Source organism: Rhea americana, unplaced genomic scaffold (assembly GCF_003343005.1).
Source record: "Rhea americana isolate MKP2758 unplaced genomic scaffold, rheAme1 scaffold_28, whole genome shotgun sequence".
Taxonomy (NCBI): Eukaryota; Metazoa; Chordata; class Aves; order Rheiformes; family Rheidae; genus Rhea; species Rhea americana.
This window is the reverse complement of record NW_028186401.1, coordinates 6,959,697-6,978,189: the sequence shown is the minus strand read 5'-3', so window position 1 is coordinate 6,978,189 and position 18,493 is coordinate 6,959,697. Positions and strand designations below refer to the sequence as shown.

Sequence of the window (18,493 nt, the reverse complement as noted above, 5' to 3'; positions counted from 1 at the left end):
GCATATGTTATGTGATATCTTTGAATCATTGACTCGTACATACGCTGTAGGAGCAGAAYGTTGGCATGGAGAAGGGGGCGAATATGTGCCCTCCTTTACAGGAGAGAGCACTAGGACTGCAAGGATCTCTGACTTGGGGCCTGGTTGGTCTGATTTGTCATCTGTATGCGTCATCTTTTTCCATCTGGAATTTTTTTTGCAGGAAGAATTTGAGTCTGTTCTACATCTATGAAGGATTTATGKATGTTCAGTAGATGAGGCAGAGACACTGCACAGCTTGGAGATTCCAGATATGTTCACGTTACATGCTCAGAAGAAACACACAGTATATTTGCAGTAAGTCAGATGRGTTTGGGGCAGCATCACAGAAGCCTACTGGAGAGCTAAGATGAGTATTCTCAGTAATTCCAACATGATCCAGAAGCACTGGRCTTACGTGTGGTACAATAAGTACATAGTTTTCACTGCTCATAAAATCTTGCAAAATGTGACAGCCAAATCCTGCGGTAGAGAACTGCGGGAGTGCGGCATGCAGGAATGGGAGAGAATGGAAACAAAACTGGTAGTATTAGCRTGTTCAGTGAGCTTGGCCCAAACACAAGACAGAAAAAAGCCACTTTTGGTAAACAGAACCCTCCAGAAGCATGTTGAAGACTGTGAACATCAATTCAACAGAAAGCAACTTTTCCTGGAAGGTAGGATTTTTTCTTGCTTTCCACAGATTTTGCCCACCTGGCATGTCTGATCTGTCTCAGCAAGTGCACTATGTTCTCAAGCACTGGTTTACGTTTAGTGTGTATGAACCTTGGGAAATGTAATATTGCTTAAAGCTTTTWCTGCACAGTTTCCCCTCCATGGCACTTCACACATCCTTCCCCCCAGCACCCACCCTGTCTTATCGTGAAAGGTGGTATGTAATCAGCAGTAGGAATCGCTTTATTTGTTACCTGTTGCCATCTTAAGTGCAATGGCATTGTTAAAAGTGAAAGACTGACATTCCTAATCCTTTTTTCTTGTTTTTAAGGGCAAGATATGTAGATCCTACTACTGTTAAACAAGCACAGTGATACAAGGTATTCCATGTTCTAGATGTAACTTCRTAAAGGCTAAGGAATCCAGAATTAATACTGCTGTTGCAGACATAATTAACTCCAGTGCCATTACATACGATGGCTCGTATGGAACTGTGTAGTCTTATCCAGTGCCTTTCCAGTTCTGTGTACCAGATTCAATACATAGAACTAACACATTTGAACTAAGTTCAAATACTCTGATTTAGCATGAGACTATACAAATAGCTCACCGTATCTGAAAAAAGGGTAAGAATGTGGCTGTTACATGATAGCAGAGCAGAAATGAGGGCCCTGACTGCAAATATGGGAGAAATTACCAGTGTAATGTGGTATGAGAAGAATAATCATAGTAAACTGATAATTATAATCCTCTGACCAGGTGCTGATTTGCAGGACTATTCTGGCTGAATTCTGGTCCTGAATGCTTGGCGGAGAATTTCCTGCAGCTTAAAGCCATTCCTTCAATCAGATGCCACATGCTTTAAGTTTTAGATTATCTAAAGGACTTCTTTATTTGGTTCAGTCTTGAGTTAATTTTATAATGGAGGAGAGAAGAGCTCATTAACAAACAAAGCAATGGTTTTCTACTCTGCGGTTTTTCAGCTAACAGTTCTTATGAGAAGTAAATCACTTCCACGAGGGCACTAATATCTATTGTAGAGCTTGTAACCCATGGCAAGTTTCTACAACAAATAAATTTGAGCTTTCCTCTGGCTGCCATCAGGACTGAGGTTTGCTAATATCAATGTATCACATGTGTTATCGTGCTGTTACTAATTGCGAACAGGAGTTACTGAACAAACTTGAGGCAGGACCAGTGCGCTCACTTGCTTTTACTGCTCACATGCACGAGTGATCGAAATGAAATAGTGAAAATGCTGCATTTACGCCAAGTCCAGCAGGAAGGACTAAGCGGGGCAAGTACTGAATTACTCTTGACCTTCAGTGTTTCTGAAATACTCAAGTAAGAGAAGGTAAATTCTGAACACCAATGACATCCTGATGCTTTTATTGAAGCCCACTATATAGCAGGAAAGCGGGTGTGTGGGGGGGAAAACTTTTACTTTTTGTGAATGCCTAAGGATCTGAGCGTGCTCTGTCAAAGCAGGATACAGAGCAGACTGCAGCTCTGTTCTGTGTCTGTTAAGGAAATGAGCCCCACCTCAGCTAAAATGGGCAAAACATCCTTGGTAAACAGAGCATTGGGCAGCGCTTTCACAATTAGCAATTACTCCATGAAACTCAGGCTGGCCACTGCCCAACTTTAACTGAACTTTTATCCTCCCACAGCATTTTGTTTAGAAACTATTTTTATTTCTAAACAATAATACTCATTAGCAACACCCATCCTGGAGGACAGGGACTGCTCTGACAGTGACCTCAACTTTTGCTTAAATTGGGAGCAGCAAATGCCAYCCCTTCTAATAGAAACTGGCCTTTAAATGATGAAAAGTCAGTGACTAGCACTTAATGTCCTATACATCTTCATTAATGAAAGAGAAACAAATTGCTCCTACAATGCTGTGCTGTTAAACTCAGCCCTGCACAAAGGCTTCCTTCCAGTTGCTGTGACAATACGTTCTTCATGATGGAAAGTGAATGTGTTGGAAACCTGTCAATCAGGGGACAGGCTGAAGCCTCTGAAATCATCTCCGCCCTCAGATTGGATTCCAGCTATGTGCYAGAGACAAAAAGTGCGTGTTTCGTTGATTCCAGTTTCATTTTGTAATTTGACAAAAAAAATAGAGCTCTGCTACTTCCAGTAGCGGCTTAGAGCAGCTCCCAGGGATGGCAAGTGGCTGTTAGCAAAATAACTCCTTTTTCTGTGACAGTCCCGGAGTTCATTTTAGCTGGGAACTTGCCCAGGATTATTTGAAGCAATATTAACCTGTGATGAGTCCCCAAGCCAGTTCCCTCCTGGTACTTGGTACCTCGAACCTTTGGTACTGGCATGTTCATCTCTTTGCAAGCACCAGCTTCCCTGCCTCAATATCTAAYTGATTAAACTATAACTCTGGTTATAATCCTCCTTTTTTAAAAAAATAGAGCCAAAAGTGCCATATATCGATAGGAAGAGATGTGGAGAAAACGCAAAGTTAGAATTTACTGTTGTTTCATAGTCCAGTTACTGTGGATACGCTGGATCAATGGGGCTCTTCCAGCTCGGAGAAGGACGCCTGCTCGTGTGGGTACGTGCCGGGAATCTCGAGCGCTGCCGGTTCACGCTGGCACGACGAGGGCGATTCCTGCCCCCAGCTCTCTGCCTGTTCTCCCGCCAGGCGCTGTCAGGCCAGCGGGAGCGGTGGGTTAAACTGTTCTGTGACACCGAGAGCAATGTAGAGCTGTCAAAACCATCGCTTACGTCCAAGGTCAGTGAAGTCAATTACTCAATATATATTTATACACATGCACACACACGCTTTTAWATGTGCTGTTGCCAGATCAGTGTGATCTTTCGGTGAGTGTTTGGTTCCTGTGTGGTTCTAAATTCAAGCTGGTTTTGTCAGCAGCTTGTCARATCACATGCTGGTATTTTTTCACACCAAAAGGAATGGTAGCACAGCACTGTGGTGGGCAAATCATGCAATTTATTACACACGAGTTATAAAAGGTATCGCTCTCAAGAATATTTAAATATGAGGTACAATGGCAATCATCTTTTCTTTCCCTCAGGRATGGAATAATAAGAAAATTTTTTGAATGGATCCAGTTCTGTGTTCGTAGCAAAAGCCATTTTAATTTATGGGAAATGTACCAAAATGATAAACTGTGGGTCTGAGTTAGAAAAATAACTTAAGTGCTATTTTGGGAGCACAGTCTCCAAATTCCTACCCTTTGGGTGGAAGCAGGCGTATGTCTGCATTTGCTGAGTAAAAAACGATGCCAGGAGATAACTGTTTGGAATTATTTTGACGGCAGCCAGCAAATATATCTCATCACTATGGTTGCAAAAACAAACACCCACCAAAGAACTATATCTGACAAGGAGAAAATAATTAAGGGAAATGGAATAATTTGCTGCCTGTATTAAATTCTTCACGTTCCCTCACACAAATCAGTAGAGGGGTGAGCTCTGACCTTGACGTGGGTGTACTGCTTGAGTTCTTGCCACAAGTAGGGCACATATTACTTAAAAATAGAAAGAGATAGCAAATATATCTTTCTATTGAAAACCATTCCATCCCATATTTTGGATGATAGATGAGAGGAGGTTAGAATCATATCACTGGATTTGAACTCAACAGWATAGCTCTTGATTTAAGTTAAGTCCACACGGAAAATAATTTGATTTTTACCTCTGGTTTGGATGTAGTTGAAGATAACAGATGCTTCATAAAAGTGTCTTACTCTTAAGGCTTCTGTCTTCAATTTTATTGGGATCAATCCATAGTTAAGCAAGTAATGCAGTGCTGTACTGCTGAGATAAGTAATGTAATTTCCTATAAAATGTATTAATATATTCCAAACATTTTAAAATAAATACAGTAACATTAACAAAAGAAAGTAAGTAAAGGGTTAGATAGTCTTGAAAGGAATAAAAAAATCTATGTGAATTTTAATATGGGACTGGGCAGAGCTTATACTGGAGTGGCTGCTGTCCTTCCTTGTTGACCTGGTTCACATGCTTATATAGCAGCTGCTGAGCCATCAGGGTTTAGAGTCAGACTTAACATGAAGCTSTTGCCATTTTATCTGAGCGTGGTTGGTTTTAAAGAGCCATTCAGCATCTCCCATGCGTCTTAACATGAGAATCTTGCAGAGGGGACAAGCCACAGGAAGGAACAGTACAGCTGTCCCAAACTAAGCCATCAACTTTCATGAATCCAAGCTCTAAGAATAAGCTGATGAAGCAAACCAGTTTTGCAGATAAAAACCTTGATTGCCAATCCCTTATTTGTATTTTTTTCCTCGAGACTGAACTTATTGAATCCTTGCTCATTTTGCTATGAGTGAGTCTGTGAAGACCAGCTATACCAGCAATTGTAATGTCCTCCTCCTCCTCCTCTCCTTTTTCTGGAAAGATCCAGTTCCTCATAATAATTCCAAAATACTGTGCACACCCATGGGACGTGCACACCCATGGGACGTGCATCCCATATGTCCCGTTCTCTGCAAGGAAGATACAACAATTGAATCATATATTGCCTCCAAACTGCTGCACAGTTGTAAAATCTTCCCTTGGGGGAAAAAAAAAGAAAACACATATTCTTTCTGCACTCCTCATTCGTTTGGATAAACTGAGTTAGGAAGACAGAATAACACGTGCATCCATAACAGTAGCAGAGCTGACTGAGGATGAATTCCTGATAATATGCTTATTATTCCAGACTACATTCCATCCAAAGGAAAACACTGTCTTTTACTTGTTGAACTTGCACTGAAACCAAACGATCTATGCATACTTGAAAATGGACTGCAGTATTAAGTAATATGCTGGTGCTCTTTCCAATTCTTTTTGGCATCAGGTTATTTAAAATTAGAGTTCCATATTTATGTTAGAGTTTATGTATAGCCATAAATGTTACAGCAAACATTTCCTAGCTGGGAAAAACTGAGAATATAGTTCTACCTTACCTCTTCTAATTTATTTTGCACCAAAAATGAAGTTGAAATATACTGAAATGAACAACTTCCAAACTTTGCCTGTGTGTTTTAGAAAAGTAAATCACATAAAAGTATTTCCCCCCGTCAGCAGTACGAGTGACATCATATAACGGGAATGCACACGATGCCAAAAGTGTCCTGCTGGTTTGCATTAGCTTCCCTGGTCAGACACATCCTGTGTAGCACTAGTTAAGCTTTACCAGCTCGAAAATAGATAGTCAGATGAAGAGTTCATTGTGGAAAGAAGCTTTGCTCTACCCAGCAGGTAGAGGGCAATGCTTTTTAGGGACATATTTCAAAGGTGGGTGCACAGTTGTTCCTCTTAAGACCCAAACCATGGTCGATGTTCTTTTGGTAAAAATTTGATCTCATCTACTTCTCCTAAAAATAACAGCAAAGAAGAAACAAACTGAGAAATAAAAGACATGAAAATTATTATTAACAGTCTTTCAAAATGATCCCATTCTTCCAGACAAATGGGGCATATTTCCCAAAACAGATGGGGGAACTACACAGGCCCTTAGGCAAGGAGGGAAAATAAACGCTGTAGTGCATTAAGAGTGAATGGTATGCCCTGTTCAGTCCCAGTGCTGGATGCTCCTCACAAGGTTTGTTTCTGTGGCACTTTGTTGATGGTTCACTGCAGCTGCTGATTCGGTGATAGGAGCAATAACAACATACGTCCTTTTCTTAGTTAGAAAAAGATTATTTGCGAGGGTGGATTTGAAAACCTCTGTGTTGAGGAGTGGGTGTAGGGAGGTGAAGGAGTGTTTCTTCCACAGATACAAATTTAGCTTCTATTACTGGGAGGAACAGCTGTGTGTGTGACTGTGAAGCATCTGTGGGTGAAATGAAAGGCAACTTCAATATTTTGTTCCTGTACCTTATTCTTCCTTCCTGAAGCCCAGCAGCTACACAGTGCCTTCTGAAATACATGCGTGCTACAGTAGTGGCTAAACTRATTTTGTTTTCATTTCATGCAGTATTGGTTGACCTAACGCTGGACACAGTGAAAAAGAGTTTCCACTAGTGTMCCTTTTAGAGTCTCTTCCTGAATCCCCATGTTCCCTGCATAACTTATTTCTTCTTTGAAAAGATARCCTTATAATTCAGTTCTAATTCTGTTGGCATGAGTCTGAGCAACACAGTGTGTATTGRGGAGTGACAGAAGGTATTTTAATGTAATTTTGTGTGTGTGTGTGTTGGTTATATTTCCATAGTAGCCAGTTAAATTGAGCTGATCTCCAGCTATAGATGATAGTACAGGTACTAGTTTCCATGTAGTTAATCAATGGATGCTTTGAAAAGTGAAGTCCTAAGGAAGATTAGAGAACAGGAAAAAAAAAACTTTCATTTGAACTGTGTATTTACTGAAAGATCTCAACCCACTAGTAGGAGGTATATTGAGCAGATGAGTTGGCAGCAGCACATAGACAGCTGTTTTTGTCTAGYATACAGGTGTTTAACTTGGCTGCTTGCGGATTAGCTACTGGATGGCAGAATTTTTGAGGGGATCACCTTGTTTAACAGAAGTGGCTCTTACCCATCCCCATAGCAAGTTCAGCAAATGAGCCAGAGCGACTATTTTCACTTCCTCCCTACTCACCTCTTTGACACTGTCCAGAATCCCACCAGTCTTCTGCCAGAGTTGGGTTGAGGTGGGAGAGAAAACAGTCTTTGTAGTTATGGCAGTGTGGTTTTACCTCTTCTTGTGGAACCAGAAGAGGAAACAAGAAGAGACATCGGTGGTGTTCAATATTCATTTTTCAGACTAGCAGCTACTGTTAATGTTCTGTCATTCTTCAGAGGATTCCTTTCGGTTTGTTAGGTTTGTTTCCAATAGACCGATGAACATTAGCTAAGCTGTATGTGTCTTTAATTTGAAAGAATGKTTTTCAGCACTTCCAAGATGAGCTAGTACTTAGTTTTAAGTATGTTAGGATTCAGCAGTGTGAAATTTTTGGGTTTTGTCCAAAAGTTAGACTGTAGAAATAGCTGTACAAGATCAGCAAAGCTGGTTTGCTGTTTTCTGAGTTGTAGTGACCCATAAAGTAAATGCATTTTATGCATAGGTGACAGATGTCATCAGAGACTCKCGTGTAATGGTATCAGATACAAATGATTAATGAAATGTTGTCTRCTAGAACACTTAATGTGAAATGCAGACCTGGTATAAATGGGTTAAACAAATTCGCCCAGAACTTAACATTGTCATTGGTGCTACTGTTCTGGTGCCAAGCATGGCTGCAGCCAGGATGATCTGAGATTGCTGTTGAAGCCAAAGTTCTCCTGTTGCCTTTCGACTGATATTCCAGCCTGATTGCCCTGCTCGGAGCACGTGTTTGATTGCTTTTGCAACATCTATCTTTCCTATATCTGTGAGTAAGAAACTGAACATCCTCACTTAAATTCAGATATAAATGTCTGGCTATTGTAAAAGACCAATAGAGAAATGTTGATCTCACACTGTTACCTTTAACCAAGAATTATAAATATGTATAAAACCAAAAACTTTTGGTTTTGCTCTACAATAAAAACTAGTTTTCATTAAGTTATGAACAGTCAAAATGCTACTAAAATGCTCTTCTTAATATTGTGCTCTATGAATGTAAATTGTGCAGTCAATTTGTGGAAYAGTGCATTGGAAATATAATTGCCACCATCAGCATGCTCTTGGTCTAAAGAGCTGGTTGTAAGCACCTGTATTTTGGGTTAAGGAAGCCAATGTCAGAACTCAGTTTGTCAGCTTCTTAGCAATGATTTTCTCTAGCATGAGGTTTGYAGCAGCAACAATATTCAATTAATAGGTAGCCCCTAATATATATGTGTGTGTTTGTGTGTATATGAATAATTAAATAAATATACAAATATATATATAAACACATATACATGTATGATATTAATTCTGCAGTAAAGTTGCCAGACATCACAATTTACAGTGATGTTTCTGGACCACACTGACAGCTACAGTACTGTATTTCTGTGTATACTTGTTTTTTTAAAAGGATTTTTTTTTAGGGGGGAGAAAGGAGGACGTGTCAGATAACTGTAAGAAAAGGAACGTGTTTATGTTTGGGATGAGCAATCCTCTTATGCTACTTCCAAGTCTGTTTAAATGCAGCATGTTTTCATTATGTTCCACAGAGATGGCAAAGYAGAGGGGAAAAAAATCAATGAAAAGGCAGACAGAGCCAAGTGAGAGTGGAATAAGACATGAATCAAGTGAAGCCTCTGTGTAAAGGAGCAAAGCGGGAAAATGAAAATTTTAATGCAAATAAGTGTCTGTGCCAGTCTAGTTTTTAGTGACTGCTCTGTTTCAATGAAAGTTTGGTTAGTAGAACGAAACGTTATTAAAACGAAAAAAAAGAGTCATTCTTTGAAAGAATTATGAATTTAACTGATGGAAGAAACAGGTCCATGAACTGTAGCAAGTTTTATGAATACTAAATATAGTTGAGATTTGAACTGCTGTTTTACCTCTTATAGATCYTGATTTCTTCTGTATGCTTGGAAATCACCATAGTTCCCCAGTCATAAAATGCATAACTTAGTGAGTCTCTCCTAAAACTGCAATGCTGGTTTTAATTTTTCTTTAAAACTGTTCTGCACATTCATGCTCGCCTCCATGTGATACGATTGACTAAAACCTTACCGTTTAATGACCTTTCTCAAGAAATGGCATCTCTTGACCTTTTACGCGTGACAGTACAGTAGTGTTTGCATAGTCAGCCGTGGCACATCTGAGGTATTTCAGCATCTTCCTTTATAAAGGAAACATAGCTGTAAACAAAATACGGGGGTTTGGTTCCATTTAAGACATGCCAATGAGTTAACCAAGGTGCTTATAAGGCTTGCTTAGTTAGCATCATGATACGACTACTCTTTACAGGTGTGGCAGAAGTGAGGCTGTTAGGTGACAGCCTACAGATACGGACCAGTCGTTTGGATACTGYATGAAAACTGGATAGAGCAGTAAAGGTACTATACGAGTTTAATGGGTGTTTTGGGGTGACTGTATTRATTTTGTTTGGTGAGTGACTATTAGAAGTGGACATTTGGAAAACAGTAAAGTGGATCTGGATGAATGGTCTTTCAACTGAGGGGCACCGTTATAGGACAGTGGCCTCCTTCCAGCCTGAAGTTGTACAGGTGCCAGGAATTAGCAAACCAGGAGGCTCTGAGGAATTAACTGTCATTTGAAAGACAAGTTGTAAAAAGACCAATACCCTTCTTTCATAACTGGCACTGGGGACCTATCCCAATGAAGCCCTTCGGAAGACCAGAAGGCTGGAAAACATACAAGTCTGGAGTGGGTGAGGAAGACCGGCTTCTCGATGCAGTCCAGCACCTTGGAGGAGCTTGCAAGAGTCTCTCAGCCAGAGTTTGTAGTTCTGGCCTGAGATAAATCATGAAAGTTTGCTTCTGGAGAGTCATTTTGTTGAGCATGTCTAAATCAGCTTTTGCCATCATGCTAATTAACAAGCTGTCAATCAGGTAGCTTAAGTTAGAGGATACAGCCTTCACTGTCCTCAGCCCTGTGAGGCTGTCCTGGAAGAAACAGTAACTGCTCCAGCCCTCTCTCTCCTGGGGTAGTGCAACTCCCCGTAGCCCCCATACTGATGGCTGAAAGCCACAAGTTACACTTCCGAATGTCTCATTACTGCTGTTTACTGTAGTGACTGATTTGTATGCAAGTCTATGGTTATACTTTAATCAAAAATCCATACGACTTGAGGGAGATGAGTGAGGGTAACAAGCATCAGTGTAGGATGGGTTTGAACCCTGCAGGTGCTGAGTTCTCGCCAGAACTACTTGGTTTCCATTTAATATACTACACAGTAGATTTCCTTCTTGTTCTAAACAAAAAAGTGATATTGAATTGAAAGCCTTTGTCATATATTAAATAAATTCAAAAGACTTAAAAGAAGGGAACAAAAGTGCAGGCATGTAAAATATGATCTCGATAACAAGAGCCAACTTAAAAAATGATTAGCTGTTTACTGGCCAAAGGAAGAAAGAATCTATTSGGCCTAACCTGGCCACTTCTCTCCTAAAGTTCACGTACCAACACATGGGAGCTCTGTGGTGAAGTGGTCTGATTTGCTCAGAATATGAGAATGGCGATACAGCCCACGAGTCCATCGAGTTCAGCATCCTGTCTCCAGAAGTTGAGCAGCACAGACAGATCTGTCATGATTCCTGGATGAGCAAAACAGAAATATCAGAAGCTGGCATAAAATTTTACCATCAAAGGTTGTGGGCCAACGTTATACACGTGGTATTGAGGAAAACAGATTGACTTGACCAAGACCGTTCTTTATCTAACCCCTTTGTGTTGCTGATGACTAGGTAACCTCCCTCTCTTCTTGCAGGCTGAAGGATCCCAGCCTGTCCACTTATTCCTTCTGTGGAAGCTCCTCCAAACCTTTAATCGTTCTTGTCACCTTTCTCAGAACATTTGCCAGTTTTAATATATCTTTGTTAAAAGGAGGGGATCAGAACTGTACACAGTATTTAGGGTATGGTGAGTCATGAATTTATACAGTGGCAAAATGGTGTTTCTTGTTTTGTTCTTTATTCTTTTCCAATTCTTTTTAGGCTTTTCTATGTAAATTTATTCTAGGAGATCTTTTTTATGTGTTTATCTAAAAGCAAAGTAAAAAAACTAGCGAGTATTTTGGCCCTACTTTGAAAATCTTGGAATATAAGAACACTTAGGTACCTTTATTATCCTCATTTTTCAGAACCACATAGCTTTATTTCTGAGATGTATCACTTACTTCAGATCTTGAGTCCAATTTTCAAAAGGGTCTCTGTATTTGAATATACGTGTTTCCAAGGACTGTTTATTGATACGTAAAATTTCTCTTTGACAGAATGCTCTTACCTTTCAGCTGAATTGGTTTCTCCCTTGCAGAAATGTCACATAGATTKAAAACTTCCAGCATTTGATAGAAATGTAATGCAGATCGTAGACATTATGCTTAGGAAATTTGTGTACTTGATGTTGGCTAACCTGTGCTTTTTTGCGGCTCTTATTTTAATTCCCTATGCAATGGTTAAAAAAAAACCACAAAAAACAAAAAAAAAGGAGTATCATTTTCATTCAACATGTTCATTACATTTCACAGGATGTTTGGGAATAGGAAAGCTATATATTACTCTAATCAGTTCTATAGGTTTTCTTCCATAATCCCAGTGTTGCTTCTGAGCCCTCTTGGTGAAATCATGTCTGTTGCCACTTCCTCTGTCTTTTTACACTCTTTTTTTCTTGTCCCTGTTTCTCTCAGATAAATCTCATTTTTATYATGTTGTTTGCTTAAATTAGATTGCTTTCATTGCATTAATTTCTTCAGAGCATAAAAATTCAAGCTAGGTTTGCCTAGCTAGCTTATTTAATAGTAATAGTTCAGAGATGGAGTAGGGAGTTTGGTAGGCTAATTTAATGAGCTTCCATGGCAAATCACAGCTTTGATTAGACCTTGACCAACCCTGAGCAAACCAATTTAGACTAGTTTGGAGTATGGCTGCATTTTGCTGTGAATGCTGCTATGAATTTATACTTGGATGGATTTTCTGTAGCTCTTTGAAAGTCTGGCCTCTGTTTTATAGAGTTCACATTTCTTCAGTTGTAAAAACAGAAGAAAATGATCCAGTATTTACCTTGCTCCTCCACATGCCAAACATCTCAGATTGAATGATGTATTGTAGTGACTCATTCAGTCAGAGAAAACTTAATGCACTTTACTCACATGAATGTTTTAACCATCATAATACTTTTGTGAACTAGTTAGGTGTTATTAACCACATTGTACAGCTGGAAAGCAGAGACAAAAGATTAGAAACCACATTTTCAAAAATGACCTTTAAAGAAGATAAATGCAAAAATTCAGGAACCATTTTTTGAATGTGGATATTAGCCATTTTGTCTGTGTCACACAGGAAATCCAGCAATTATAGCAAAATGTCTTCCGAATCTTATCCGTTTTATTTGCACGTTGAACACAGCATTTCAAAACGCAAATAAATGTATACTTCACTCTGCTAACAGTCAGCGCTACCAAGAATAAAATACGACGCTAAATCCATCGTGCTAATAAGTGTCGTGCTCCAACAGTTTATTTAATAGCGATGCTATTTATAGAGCGCTCCTTCACGTGATGTTGTTGCCAGCAGCACAGACGTCCCTTGAATGCACTCTATTTTAAATAAAGGTGAAAGGCTAAGGAAAATATAAAAAGAACCCACTTTTTAATATCGGAATTCAACAGTAACGGCCTGGGAGTGGCCGCTCCGGAGCCGCGGCCGGTCGGATGCTGGGGAGAAGGGAAGGGTGGGAACGCGCCCTGCTCACCCCTTCCACAGCCCGGCGGGGGAAAACACGCCCGACACCAGCGTTTTTACTGGTGTTCGKGTACGTAAGGCTTGAGAAGTTGTGAATGGAAACTTAAGAATTGATGCTTGCACGTTGGAAAAAAAAGGTTACTTGCTCTCGACTGTTCCCCCCCCTGCCCCAAGGAGGCTGCGAGGCTCTTCACATACAGCTTCTCCTGAAAGCTGCTGCTTCATGCTCAATTTGCTCTGCTTCAGTTGGACACTGTGATGTTCTCAGTGTTTACGAACGAGACTTACAGGCTGCTATTTGCAGCCRATGCTGTCCCTCCCGTCCGCGAGTGGTTTGATGCTGAATGAAATTCACAGGAACGTGGGTAGCTCAGAGACAGGAAAAAAGCAAAGTTTACACATGGATAATCCTCCCTGGAGCAGCATGGGGTTTTTGTTTGTTCATTTTTTAAATCAAAAGTAATGACCTGAAATTTCTGTGAAGAGAAATTTTAAGGCTTAAATAATATGCATTTTCCTGGAATCAACTCAGTAGAAGCTGGAGACGTCCTAAATCTTGAAAAATATCACACATAGATCCACCTAGAATAGACTTCCAGTAACCCACGATCACCCAGAACTGGCTCTCCAGCACATGAGGTGACCTGGAACAAGCACTTRGTTTTTAAAACTCTCCTTTTATTAGGATTTATTCATTTAGTTCTTAATCAAGAGGATTTGCAGCCTAAGAAAAAATATTAGTGTGCTATAAAATCACAGCCAATGTACTTTACTATTGCAGAAAACTCTTCTAAATACCTGAACTTCTTCTCTGTCTTATCTGKCTATAAAGAATTTTATTCTGAGAAAAGGGAGTATTTTTCAGAGCGTGGTTGAGTGTTTGCCATAAACCAGACTGTTTGCGCCTCCAAAAATGCTGCAAGCAGGTTATAACGGGCCCAGTATCTAGACAGATTTTGTCTGGGCTCATTCAGCACATGAGAAAAAGATTTCATTTCATTTCTTTTCCAGATGACACCGCAAAGCTGTTCCATTTATTTTTCCTGATATGTTGTGTTGTTCGATACTGCAATGTTGTCTCCCCTGACTTGGGAAGAAGCTAGGAAGATTGAGCAAAATTCTGTTGTTTTCACAAAGTAAGGAGATCATCAAAAAGAAAGTTAACTACCAAATATCCCCCAAGGTCCCTGTACAGCAACATCAAGCGCAGCTGGGGTAAGTTACATCATTAAAGCCTGCTGGCTAGGCACTGTGTGGCTATTTCTGTTGGTTTAGGTACAGACCTTGCACAGAGTTGCATTATCTGTCTTCGGGTGTATACCTTACTACTAGAAAAATGGCCTTGTACAATAGAGTCCTCGCCTAGTCTTGGGCTGCTGATTTGAGAAAATTAGCAATGCTGCCGAATGGCACAAATAACTACTTCCCCGTGTGTGTCCTCTTACTATCAAAGCAGGAAGAGATTAAGCTCCTTTCCAAAGATAGGCAGCGCTAAGTAACCTTCAGAGAAACTAAACATTGCAACTCTTTGTTCCCATAGCTCCTGACACGGAGAGAAAATCTGCAGCTGGCTTAGAGGAGCTTAGAGCATCTGCTGGGTTGGTATCTTCACCGGGACATGGCTGGCGTTCTGGCTGGAGGCTAAGTGCAGAGTTTTAAAACCTATGGACAATATTGGTTTCTTAGGCGGGAGCCAGGCTTTACTGCACTGCAAAGGGATCTGGAATTCAGTAGTAGTTGAACTATGAAGGTCAGGTAAAAGGAGAACAAGCTACGTTTCGAAGTCATTGAAAAGGTGCAAAAAAGCTTGACTTGCCATTATATTTTGTCTCTTGTTCTCTGTAATCTGCCAGCAATGCTACAGTTGGGAATCAAACACAGCTTTTTTTTTTTACACTGATCCAGCAAATATTTGCTTATCAGTTTGTTCAGATTGCTGCATAAGCAGCAGCGGAGAAAAGGAGTAGAGACAGCTCGGGGGGGGGGAGGGGGGGAAGTAAATTAATGATGGGAAAGTTCAGGGAATGYAATGATGATGCAGACCCAGTAAGAAGGGAGCAGAAAAAATTGCAAGCAGAAGCATGCATGGGCTCCCCCCCTACACCTCCCTGATTGATCCTGCTTCGAAGGTGTTAGCAAAACTCAGTTATTTATAATTTATTTTAAAACTAACTCTTACCAAGAAGTAAGTGCAAAAAGGTTACAGTTCCYCTGAATTTACAGCTAGGAAATTAAAGGTCTTTTGAAACGGGGCTCATCTGAACTGGAGCTGTCACTTACATGGGATTGAGTCAGACGAGTGGCGTGGGATTACGGCTCTTCTCTTACATCTCTTGTAATTTCCTGTGAGTCATGATGTCTGCAGATTAAAATTAATTTCTGCAAATAAGCGTGTGACCATTTGAACGGTCCTAGAGAACTACCGCAGAGGGGCTAATCTCCTAACGAGGAGATGGGTTGATCTGTGATRACTGAAATCTAGACTATCCTCAAAGGACCGTGAGTCACCGCGGATCGAGGACGCGTGATGGGCTCGGGAGCTCTGGGCTTAGGTTCCTGCYGTACCACAGTTTCGCCCTCTGACCGCAGGCAAATTCAGTTTCTTCTGGCCGTCTCCAGCACGGGGCTGGTAATCTCGCTCCAACCCTTTGCCTGTTTTGTCTCCCCAGACAAACTGCTCCCGAAAGGCGGCAGCCTGTCACTGCAGTGCCTGACCCGCGCGGCCACATCGGTCGTGGGACCCCGGCACACTGTCGTCTGGCAAAYACCGTAACTCCGAACGTAAATAATAATGTTTTACCGTCGGCCTTTTCTTCGGCTTCCGAGCGGAGGACGTGCCGCAYGGTGTTTAAAGAGCACCTCTTAGGTGGTGATGTTAAAAATGTTCCGAAATGCTCTCTAGTCACCCCGGAAGTCAGATGAGGTGGTAAAGTCCTTATTAGTCAGTTGGTGCAATTTTAACACCAGTTCGGGCCTGAGCTTGAAAACGTGCTTTCTGAAATGAGTTTCTTTGAACAGCTAGTGTGAAATTAACTTCTCAAAATGATACGGGTCTTTCGGGGAACTCAAACGAGTGAAAAAAACAGCTACAGGTTTTGTCCCRGTATTTATCAGCACCTTTGGGCTTGCCTGCGCCTTTCTAGCTTGAACTCACCGTTCGGAAGGGGAGAAAAAATACTGCTTTTGCAGGAGCCTTAGTTCGAGATGATTTATTGCAGGTGCACTTCAAAATGACAGCAGTGAYTCTCCAAACTGTCCCAGCACGGGGAGCTGTTCCTGTCAAATACTTGTGGTATGACTGGACACACGCTCAAACTAAGACCTTTGTTTAGCAAATATTGAATATTCCCCAGTCCTTTCTATCCTGTCGTCATTTCCTTTGTACAGCTTACAGCTGTAGTTTCAAGCCAATGTGCAAAAGTCCTTGCTTGGGCAGAGTTTCGTAATAAGTGTGTTTAAGCATGTAACAGGGGTCTTTACTAGTGCTTTCTCCTCTCGGCACAGTTCTTGGAGTTTTGTAGCCTGCAAACACAACTAGCCTATATCGATTTCTTGTGTGTATAAAAGACATAACTCACAATTTAATTCATTACCCGTTTAAGAAATATGACTATAAGAAATATGAATATAAAAATACTGTTTTTATATATATATAACATATATATGTATGAGTATATATGTTTATATATTATTACAGTGTATGTATATGTACATATATATATAAATATACATCTACACACACACTTTTTATATGTATTTAATATTTATACATATTATAGTGTATAAATATAATATATACATATTTATATGTCTATAGATATTCATATACACAGACACACACACACACCAGTGGGTTTTGATTGTGCGGGGCTAGATGGAAGAGGAGCTCTGATGCTGCCATCTCTAAGTTAGGAAAGATGCCGAAACCATGGGCCCCGTTCAAGTATGCCACCGAGCAACTCCTATACACACCGTGACTCAACTGGATGGTTTAGACGTGAAAGGTAAGCCATTATTTTCACTTTTTCTGCCTTTTTTTATATTTATATATATTTATATATCTCAATTTTTTATATATTTCAAAATCTAAAATCAAATCAAAATCTATATATATATATATATATATTTCAAATATCACCAAGCAAAAGCTGCACATTTCAGAAATATTCAAATTTAGAACCTCCTGGCACTTGTTCTACAAATTATATCAGAAAGGCCACAGGGGGAAAATAAAAATCTCATATGTGGTAGAATTCATATTTGATTCTCTGGAAAGACAGCTCCCAACCTAAGCGTAGCAACCTTGAACAGCTCTATCAACTTGGACTGTACCTCGGGTAGCCTCGGTTGCGACTTGCTCTTACTCTGGGGCCGTGAGTAACTCAGTCACTCTGGCAAAGGCCSAGGGTTGATGCCCCTGCCCTAGACGAGCAAGGAGAGCGTTCAAGACACARTGTGTTTTATTAGTTGGCGATGTCATTCCACGTAAAAGGGGTGATCCTCCCAGAGATGGTTTTTCCAGCATTAAGACAACAGAGCAGCCCAGACCTTCAGGAATATGTAGGTCAAAACCTCCATCTAAAATACAGATGATCCTTTTGATGGGGTGGTAGAAGAAGGATGATAAATAACCTTATCGCATCAAGGGAAGCAATAAATTTGTTTTGTCCGGGATATCAAACCAATGATTAGCTCATTCAGTTTCAAATTAACCTCATTAAATTTTGTAAATGTAAAACCTCTTTTGAAAAATGACTTCAAACTGACTGAAGCTTACTCTAGAGAAATAGTTGGAATTTGACCTCTTTCTAATAGCTTTAATTTTTTTTCTCTTCTACTTTAACACATAATGATGCCGCCAATAAATACAATAATCTTTGTCTTCTGCCAAAATACTTCATAAAATGTTATCCGTCTTCCTGGGGCAGGGGGGTGGTTCTGTTTGTTTAAAAATGAAGTGAATGAAAAACAAAGTTTTTATAGAACATATATTTCATGAGCAGTCAATCTCAGAGTTCACGTTATAAATTAAGCACTCTTTTATTGGTCCTTCATGCAAAATGGTTTTTGCCAGTTCATTTACACCACAAGTTATCCTGCAGAAATAAAACCGTTTCGTGAGGGCTCAGGTCTTGGATCACCGCCTGCAGCTTCACCATCGTGTCTGGGCGTGGGAATTTTAGCACAATATTCCCTGAGGTGCTGCAATTAGGTCAGYGGCTCTTCTGGGAGCTCAAGCGTAGACACAGCTCGGAGGGATTTGGACAGCTTTAGCACTGCCCAGAGCAGACATCATCCGGGATGCAGGGAAGGAATACGTATTTATTTTCTACAAGCAGGCTGTGGGGCAGGAGCAGACCCCTATAACGGCTTCTCTGCTGCAGAGTTCCCCCAGGCTGTGGCTGGGCTGGAAGCAAGGGTGGGTGAGTCAGCCTTCTGCCTCTGTCCTTAAGGTGCCAATGTCCTATACG

The 18,493-nt window shown here is 40.5% G+C and overlaps 1 long non-coding RNA gene across 1 annotated transcript; it reads left to right on the top strand.

The window, feature by feature from the left end:
* The first annotated feature begins 3,366 nt into the window (after positions 1-3,366).
* LOC146593834 (uncharacterized) lies at positions 3,367-17,021 on the top strand. Its single transcript, XR_014896321.1, has 3 exons — positions 3,367-3,442; positions 14,034-14,237; positions 16,840-17,021. It is a non-coding gene; the product is annotated as an uncharacterized LOC146593834 (long non-coding RNA).
* Positions 17,022-18,493: the final 1,472 nt, after the last annotated feature.